This window comes from Lycium ferocissimum, chromosome 10, assembly GCF_029784015.1.
Source record: "Lycium ferocissimum isolate CSIRO_LF1 chromosome 10, AGI_CSIRO_Lferr_CH_V1, whole genome shotgun sequence".
Classification (NCBI taxonomy): domain Eukaryota; kingdom Viridiplantae; phylum Streptophyta; class Magnoliopsida; order Solanales; family Solanaceae; genus Lycium; species Lycium ferocissimum.
Genome location: NC_081351.1, coordinates 66,500,733 through 66,510,981, shown reverse-complemented (window position 1 = coordinate 66,510,981; position 10,249 = coordinate 66,500,733).

Below are 10,249 nucleotides of genomic sequence, written 5' to 3'. Positions count from 1 at the left end.
CCATGTATATACATGTATACATGTGGGCTTATTCTTTTTAAAAAAATCTGAGCCGAGCCCAGGCCCAAAGGACAGTGACCCGACCAAGATTGGCTTAACATATAAGCCGCGTCTCTCAGCCAAACATACCCTTTTATCATTTTCATTTCCTCCACCAGGGCTTCATGGGCAAACCCTAGAGCTGCCAGTTGGCGATGGGCTCGTCTTTACATCACTATGCTATTTCCGGCAAATTTTCAGGCGTACTTCGCCTTTGCCAGGTCTGATCTGCCTATTTCAAGCAATGCATTTAATGTTGTGATTTTCTCTTGCCAAATACGATCCAAACATGGTATATCTTCTCGTTTTACTCTATCGCTTTTTTTTTTTTTTTTTTTTTTAGTATAACAACTATCAAATACTGAGAAGTTTTAATGATTTTTGTTGTGTTGCAAGTTTGAATCGATGAATCTCATTGGTTTGTAAGAAATTGAGGAGATCGATGCATTTTGGGTTGAATGTAACCCTTTATCCGTTTATTCATTTATTTTCAGCCGTTGATTTTTTTTAAGATAACATGCCTTTGAGGAATTTCAATGTCCCACATCGTTAGTGGACCGAGGGTTTCGTAGTTTAGGGGTTGTAAAGAAGAGGATCGGGAAAAATTATTTTACACAGAAAGAACTCGAAAAACTTCCGGGTTTCAATAATTCTGAGACCTTTAGCATTTTTTTGAGTTGGTTAAAAATTTTAGTGTCTCTTTATTCTCTTTGGGTTTGTGGTTGAGTTTGATTTGGGAAGGAAGAGTCTCCAAGTCCAAATCTTGACTTAAGGGTGCTCCAAGAAGAGGTAATTCCCTATTGTTTACTTAGTTTTCTTTTTCCTGCATTATTTTTTGCTATGTAGATATTTGCATACTATTACTTTGGGTCTGTGTAGATAATATGATTGTGCATTAGTCTAGTTTCATTTAAGTAAATTACATTTTTGTTGCTTTATATTAATAAGGGAATTAGGCATTAAGTCTAGGTGGATGTTTGAGCATATGTTGATCATAATCACCTTATTAATGTCCACATCTTTGCTTAAGAGTTTGAAACCTTTGTTGAACTTAGTTTGGTTTAGTTCATGTTGATTACTGTTTTTTTTTTTTTAAATGAACTTAGGTTATGAGTGTCTTAGCAATTTTGGTACATAGGGTTAATTTGGATTAGGTTTATTTGAACTGGCTTCATGTTTAAATAATTATGGCTTGGGATTAGTGTGCTCTCTAAGCCTATACTAGTTAAATTTACTTAGCTTGATATTTATGTCTATGTGTACTAGTTATTCTTATGTTTAGTCTATCTGCTATGTTTACTTGAGTTTGTTTCCAGCAAAATAAAGTTAAATAGGAATGTACTCTCAGCTAAACCTGTCTATTTGGTTAAGTTCCATGTCCACTTGAGTCTGTGTGTTTTAGTTTCCCTCTGTAAGTTGAGAAGTTTGAGTCGTGTTGTCATCACACATGTTTAAATCCTGCTTAAGGTTTGAAGCCGTGTTGAAATCGCTTATGGTTATTTGCCCACCAGGACTGGACTATGTCTCTTAAGTGATATTTTCATATGCAGGTAGAATACTGATTTATTAATAAAAGCTGCACCCAAGTTAGGCATTTGCTATATGGTTTATTAAGGGTGTTGTATGGGTGAGGCACTGTTGATTATGTTCTATGCTTGATTAATCTATGGTATGTCTAATTTAACTGAGATCATTTGGCTCCATGTTAGTAATGTGAAACATGGGGTCCATAAGGGCTCAAGTAGGCTGCAGTTGAGTCTATTTGAGGCTTCATAAGCTGGTTTTGGTGAACTAGAGAGTTTAAGTCCATATACTTTCTCTATGTGCTTGGGTTTGGACCTAGCTAGTTGGATGTATGGTCTCTTTGTGTAAAGTGTGGAAACTAAATTTTCCCACATAGACCCCAACTGCTGTGATCATGTTCTTGTTTTGTGATCCACTTGATTGTTAAGGTCTACCTCCACTTGGTTTATTTTTTGAAACTAGTTTTAACTGGGAAGCAAGTCAATACAAACATGATTATGTGTCATCTTGCTTGATTAGATTATGACACATGGTTGTATTTTGGAAAGAAAATGGTTTTCTCTGTGAGTCATGTGTTGTGCTATAAATTTTTCTTGAAGTTTAGAATTTATATGAGTAAAGCTTTTTATGATTGGTTTGGAATACTACTTAAGTCCCTCAAGATCTTCCCTTTATATGCTCTTTTAAGTTTTGTCCATACAATCTGTTGAGACTTTTTTTTTAGCTTTCTTCTGTGTCCCTTAGTTGTTCTAATATATACCTTGTTAAGCCACTGTTTGGGTGTGAATCTGTGTGTTGAATGAGTTATGTTAATGAGCAGCTGAGAGTTTTCTATGAGTGTCCTCTTTTATGAAATGAATTTATGTGAGCATATGCTGCACATAAGTGATATACACCAGTATACCAGGCCCATGTAATTGGTATATGTTCTATAGCATATGGGGATTTATATGCTTGGTATATGATGGGTATATCCCCATGTGAGCCTTTTTTTTTTTTTTTTGGCGATTCAGATGCTAAGCTGTTTGGTTTTGAATCTACTCCTCCATGCCTTGTTCGAACCTTGATCTTATTACTTAGTATGAAATACTTTAGGCATCAGTTCTTGGCCATAATTGCCTTAATCTAAAATCTGTTTAGCTCTATGTTCTTTTTTCTTTCTAAGTATGTGATTGGAATTTAGGTTGTCTACTTTCTTTTTCTCTACTTTTGAACTTGGGCCATATGTGTTGGGCCAGACCTTCAGGCTGCATTCAATTTATCATTGTGTGATTGTATACTATGTGTGAGATCAGTATAGTTATTCTCTTATTTTAAACTTGGAATGCAAATATTGAACATTACCTCTCCCATATATTGTGAGTTTAACACATAAATGGAGATGCCAAATAGCACTCAAGGATTAAGCTTGAGCCTTCCCGGTGTTCGCCATGCCCGGGGTTCCCGGAAACCTCTGGATCTTGCGCAACATCGAATGAGAGAGGGTAAAAAGCTTTCCTTTTTGGGCTATTTTAAAGATCTCCATGGGTGTGTATACCCATGGTATATTAAAAAGATGGTGGTGTATATTTAGTTGCATGGCATTGTTTATTCTTAGGTAAAAATGGTCTTGTGGATTTCTTTGTTATTTACCAGTAATTGGGCCTGTTGCTACACCGTTTTAGCTTATGTGGGCTTTGAGGAAGCAAGCCCATAATTATTTGTCAATTTGGAGGAGGCCCACCTCTTTACTGTTTTCTCGGTCTATTTGGATGTCTATACTTAGTTGGATTTCTATTCCATTAGATAGTGTATATTGAAGTTACATGCCTTACACATATATATAATGTCAATCCCTTTATCTTTAGCCATAGTCTGAAATTTCCTAATTCATATCTCCTCCTCTTCTTTGCTTGCTTGAAATATCATCGTGGGACGATCTCTCTTGCATAAGCCCATTGGGCCACAGGCCCAATACTTTCTTTTGATCGAGTCCGTTGAGGAAAACAAGAAGGAAAGCTAATATTTGCGTTTGAAGGCCCACCTATGGGTAAAAATAGGCAACTGGTGGGCTTAGGTAGGCCCACCAGCCTAAATTCTCCTCCTTACTATTTATTTTCATGATGTAAATGTATTTGTAAAACATATGTAAATATTGAAGCCCCTTATGCACGCTTAGAATGTAGGGAAAACGTAGTATTATTAGGAAAGTCGCCTAAAAATGTTTTTTTTTTTTTTACTCGGCTAGTTCCCAAAAATTGGAATAAGTGCTTTCTAAAGACAAAAAGAGGTTTGTTTCAAAGTTGGAAATCTGGTTCAAATTTGGTCAGGTAAATAGAATTTTTTAAAAAGGAAAGGAAATGATGAAAGCCATGCGTTTTTGGGCCTTCAACGACCGGCAACTGTTCACCTCAAGTAGTCCGCTTGGGTCCAAGGTCAATTTGTAAAAATCCACTCTTGCATAAGCCTAGGATAGAGCTAAGCCAAATCCAAATAAGAAGTAGATTGGGTGGTTTGGATATTTTAGATGTATCCGAACCTGATAAGGAGACTACCTCGTGTCAAGTACGGTTTATGACCCGAAAAACACTGCATATCATATTATGTGTTATTTGAAAACGTTTAAATGTGCCTATGAATGAAACCATTGCCTAGTGGGGTTGGGGGGGGGGGAGGGAATTAACCTTGGGTTTTGTTTTGTAGATGTCGATCAATTTGAATTTTGATATGGTCCTGACTACACCTGAGTTGCTGCGGATTTGGTGGGGCCAAATGTCCCCGGAAGAGAAAAGAGGAATTTCGTGTCATTTAGGAAATTCGACATCTATCATGATTATGACCGGTTGCAACGAACTGATAGAAGTAATTATCGGATTCTGGGATAGAGACCGGATGGTTTTCAGATTTGGGGATGACATTGAAATGACACCAACACGGGAGGAGTTTAGGGATGTACTAACTAGCATAGGCTCGGGATTAAAAAGAAAAAAGAAACCTGACCAAAATCCTTTGATCCCGAAAAAACCCACCTACTCTCAAATTTGTAGGATGCTTTCTTTAAACTACGCCAATTAGGCCCATGGCCCCACCATACCCTTTAGAGTTGTACAGAGGGTTTGGAAGCCCGGATGGATTTGTGGAGCATCCCAGAGAATTTAAAACTTATGCTGAATGGATGGCCACCAAACCTTTAGCTTTCGCCATTTGCTTTCTGGGAACTATGGTCTTTCCCAAGGATTGGTCCTTAGCCATAGATACTTGAGTCATTTCGGTCACCCATGCCATCTTTTACGACATAACCCAAAAGATGAAACCAAATACTTTGACATAACTCCAATCATATTAGCCGATTTGTACCGAGCTCTGAGCCTCTGCCGGAATCATTACAAATACTTCCAAGGCTGCAATTTACTCCTACAATGGTGGATTCTCAAACATATGGTCAAGGTTAGGGGTGAACAACACTTGAGTAAGCCTACGACGAAAAGGACAAGCCTTTCGGGATTTTCGCTCGAACCTCGAGAACAAAATAGACAAAGTTGGACATTCACCTTCTCCGTATCAAGGAAGAAAGCATTCAATGGATGTTCCATGACTTCGTGTCCACTGAAGTTATGGTTAAGGGAAGAAAATGTCCATTCTTGCCACTTATGGGAATACGAGGGATTCGCCCTTATGCCCCTGCCAGAGTCTTGAAATAGTTTGAGAGAATCCAAGTCATACCCTAGATTAGAGGCATGGGAGATTTCATCATTGACAACGACATTGACAGACCATCGAGAGCTTTGGATTGCGTACGAGAATGGAAGGGTCGCATGATTTGGGGCCCTGATACCTTAGCTGAAGATAGGTTTCATCCGGGTTGTGTCGTGGAGTATAAGGATTAGTTGAGGGCCGACTTACAAGGCACACTTCCTCTTAGGCCTATTCTGTACAGCTATTTCCAAGACAAGGATTCACAACCCTAGATCCGAGGCCGTTTGGTTCAAAGGAGAGCTGACGACAGAGATGCTAAGTATTTGGAGAAAATTGAGCATGACAAAGCCATCATAGAAAGTCTGAGACATGAGTTGGAACTTACTAATGATTGTTTGGTTGAGCTAGATGACCGAATGAAGAGGAATTTAGATGATGTCTCTCCACCGACCTTCACGTAAAGGGTTTGTTATGAAGGCAACTTTGACATCGACCTATCTTCATATTCGTACTACTCTCCGGAAAGTGATAAAAGCCAAGACCGATAGGGATCGAGCTTCATCATCCATTACTGGAGGACACTTCTGCTGATTTTTTTTTATGCACTGTCTTTACTTTATCTTTTGTACCCCTTCACAGAAGAATATTATTATTAATGATTATGGGGCAATGGTTTGATTCAAATGGCACATTTATGTTTCAAACGATTAGTATGCTTAAGAACGTGCGTAGTATAATCTTATGAGTTGCTTTGTGTGACTTTATTTGCTTCCATATGTTTCATTTAAATGCTTAATTGATCTCGAATACTGTCCACTCACCTAAAGAAAAACAATGAACAAAAATACCCGTACTAAGCCTAACAACTTTCTCGAACCAAGATGAATAACAAGACTGCACGTGAGCTCAAGGTCATGAGAAGGAATGAGGTTTTGATGCGCTGAAAGATTCAAAATCTCGAAGAGCAGATCCAAGCAGTCAAAGACAAGATTAAGGAGGCAAATGAGTTAATGGACTCGGCGGAGAGCTCGCCTGAAAAACCTGTCGAAGCTCAAGGAGAGAATATCCTGGACAAGGGAAAAGGAATTCTTCCCGAGTACATCCCGATATTAGGAGGAGTCCAAGGAAGAAGAAATGGAGTCGACCGGCAGATCCCACATGGCCATCAAAGGGTGCTGCCTCCGCTGCACCATTAAGCATAAAAAAGGAAGAAACTTTTGCTGCACCTTCGAGCCCAAAGGGGAAAGGAGCTTCTGCTGCGTTATCAAGCCCTAGGGAGAAGCCCATGGAGCGAATGGAGTATGCTCGACCAGCTTCGCCCGAATGGTGGGCTATTGCGGTCAAGGCATTGGATTGCCCCTATCGAGTCTCACCTAAGCAGTTACGAACGAGGAAATGATGATTAAGTTCCGAAGCAAAGGAATAGTCAGTGTTTGCTTCGACAAGTTACCGCCCTGTCCTCCGGTCTTCACATATAAGAGGTGCCCATATCACCAGATCGGGCGGCACACCATCAATGAATGCTTAGCCTTTAAAAGGAGACTCATCAAGCTAATAGATGAGAAAAGCATTACCAAAATATGGGGGCCACATTCACTTTTGGTCCATGACAACATTATCCCAACTGAAGGGATTACTCGGAACACTCGTATTTGGCATTACGACTTCACAATATTCAGAGACTCTTATGCCAGTATCTTCCAGAAGTTGGTCAGCATTGGGAAGATTACCCCCATCAGAACCAGAAGGGCTCAAACTGAAGGAGTTGGCCGCCGCAAAATGTGTTTGTATCATTCTAGAGCTTTAGGGCATGACATAGAAGAATGTAACGCATTCAAGTTTAAGTTGGAAAATTTAGTCCATAAGGGCGCCCTTTGGTTGGTGCTCCCTTCTCAGTACGAGGATTTAGGAGCCTTAGGGCAAGGAAAGGTTGAACGGACAAACAACCTATATTGACCTTAAAAGAAAGGTCGCTTTTTGGGTAGTTTTAGGGGATCCCATTTTTTGTATTTAATAAGGATTTGTCAACGGAACTGCGCCGACCTGATATCCCAAGAAGGGATACGCAAGAAGCCTCTATCAGGCCTGGTCACAGGTAGGTTTAAGTTTATTGTAGACCAAACTATGGAAGGGCCTGACTTCCGACGGAGGGATACGTAGGCAGTCTACGTAAGACTCGGTCTCTATATATTGTAAATATTATATTCCCCCTCACTCAAAAAAAAAAAAAGAGTTACCAAAAACTGGTGCAAGAGATCAATCAAGCATTTAAATCAAACATATGGTCATTTCTGTGCTAAGTGTTTTAAACTGCCATTTATGTGCGATATCTTGATTTTCTTTTCATTATCTGACGAACCTAACTTTGTTTGCCTTTGAGTTATTCTTTTCTTATAGAAAGAGAAATTGATTTGTGTTTACACTGGCATACTGCACAAGATCCAAAGCTGCAATAGCATCCTTATCCCTACAAGATAGAGGCAAAGAAAAAATGACTGGCACTTCAGAGAATGGAACTACCCCTACTGACATTGCTCTCAGAAAATCACCTCTGCGCGAACTGCCTGAGTCATCACCTAATGAAGATGTCATGAAAATGATGTTTGAAAAAATCTCCCATCTTCAAGAGAAAGTGGCGCGAAATAAAGCTGCTAATGCTGCCTGAGAGGCCCTTGCTGAAGAAAGAAGGCCTCCGCCGTTTTTTCCATCCCTGAGTTCACCACTACCTGATCACTTCCCCGATAGGTCCGTTTTGATCACTATGCCATTTAACCCAATCGATGGACACATTGGTGCCTCGAACCACACCCCACCACTACTTAACACCAGCCAAATTCACGGGACCGCCCACTCTATCCCTTCTTACCTAATGCCACAAAATACCCATCCTGGCATCACTATCCTACTACCAACTGATAAAAGCATCCCTATTGCCCGAACTCGCCCTGCTATTTCTTTCCACACACCTGTTACACCAGGCACCTTTTCACCTTATCAAGAAATTGACCACTATGAAGAGATGGAAAAAGCATGGAAGGCCGAACAGGAAAAGCAGGAATAAAAGGCTTGAGCCGAAAATGACCGTAATGTTGGAGCGTTCTATGAGGACTACCACTACTTCTGCACAGTCTAAGCTATGACGATTTGTGCATGCATCCCAACTTAGATTTACCCGAAGGCTTCAAAGTACCCCGTTTCAAATTATTCAATGGGATAAGCGAGCCTAAAGTGCACCTGCTGGTCTACTGTGACCAATTGGTTGATGTCCGAGACAACCAAGCACTAATCATGAGGTTGTTCGACAGGTTTGACCGGAAAAGCCTCAGAATGGTTCACGGCACAAGACATACGCCGATGGGTCACATATGAAGACATGACTGCGGCTTTCATGGAATTATTTCATTTTAATATGGAGACGGTGCTAGATAGATACTAATTGGAGAAAGTGAAACAGAAGTCCACCGAGAACTTTCGCGAATACGTTAGCGAGATGGGAAACGAGGCTGCCCAAGTACAACCTCTTATGGGCGAAGAAGAACTTATGTCGGTTCTTATCCGATCGCAAGAAACAGATTTCTATGATAGAATGCTTTCAATGGCAAGAAGGCCTTTTTCTGAATTGGTCAAAATGGGCGAGACCATAGGAGATGGTCTCAAGACTGGACGAATCATAAGCATGACTGGAAAACCCACTGGTTCAAGCTCAATCGGGTTCGTGCGCAAAAAGAAGAAAGACGTGACTAGCATATCCGACACTCCTAGTCCCAAACTCCTCTAAATTCTTACATTCCCACCCCCTACAATACGGTGCCCGTATATTACGGGCAACCAACCTTCCAATCACCACCCCAAAATTACCTAGCTCAACCAAATGCCTTCCATTCACCTCCCCCAAATTACCAAGCTCCGTAGCCAAATTATCAAACTCCCCCACCTATTTACCGTGCCCCACAAAATAACCAGCCCAATACCTACCAGAATCAACCACCACCAAATGCTTATAATGAATGTGCCACGTCCGAATTTTGAAAAGAAACCACATCGGGTATTCACTTTGCTGATTGAATCTCGGACTGATTTATTCAAAAGATTAAGTAAGGCTGGGATGATTCAAGTGCTTCCCCAAAGGTCGTCGACCCCAAAAATCAATTTTACCGAGCTGACCAAAAATGCACCTACCATTCCAATGGTATAGGGCATAGCACTGAAGATTGCATCAATCTCAAGTACAAATACAAGACTTGATTGACCAAAAGGAAATCGTACTCCAAACGGCCCCTCCGAATGTGAACACTAACACTTTGACAAACCACGGCAACAATGTGATTCACATGATTGAAAGAGAGGAAGACTGAGTTGTAGTGTCACACCCCAACTCTTAATAGGGCATGATGGGCACCCGACCTTACAGTGGCCGAGCGAACCCGCTGATCCTCATGGTACTCATAATCTTACTGGACTTTTAAACCATGAAATGAACGCATAATGTACGCTTTTAAAAAGAACATGCTTTTTGCCCTTTTCAAATCAAGTAAAATCTGTAATCATATAAAATCTGTAACATAATGCATAATGATACATCGGCATAGAGCCGCTTACATCGACATGTTATATACGTGACTCTATCCGCAAAGTCTCTAACATAACTCAAGATACCATAACATAGATACTCGACTCGGCGGCCCTTTCCGAAGTTGAAATGGAGGAGCTCGCCAATCCCTGGGACATCTTCTACTAATATCCTCACCACCGTATACACGCGTGGCATGAAACGTGCTCGAAGAAAAGGGGGTCGGTACGGACTATGTACTAAGCATGTAAAGCATGAAATATAGTAAACGTGATCATGCGAAATAAGGAGTATAGAAAATCTTAAGGCTTGCCTACGAAACATAAATGTGCGTATCCAATATCATATCCGGCCCATTATGGGGCGGGGACATAAGTAAATAATCATCATGTACATAGAGTATAACGTGTCCCGCCCTCATGGGACGCGGGGAAGGTCATA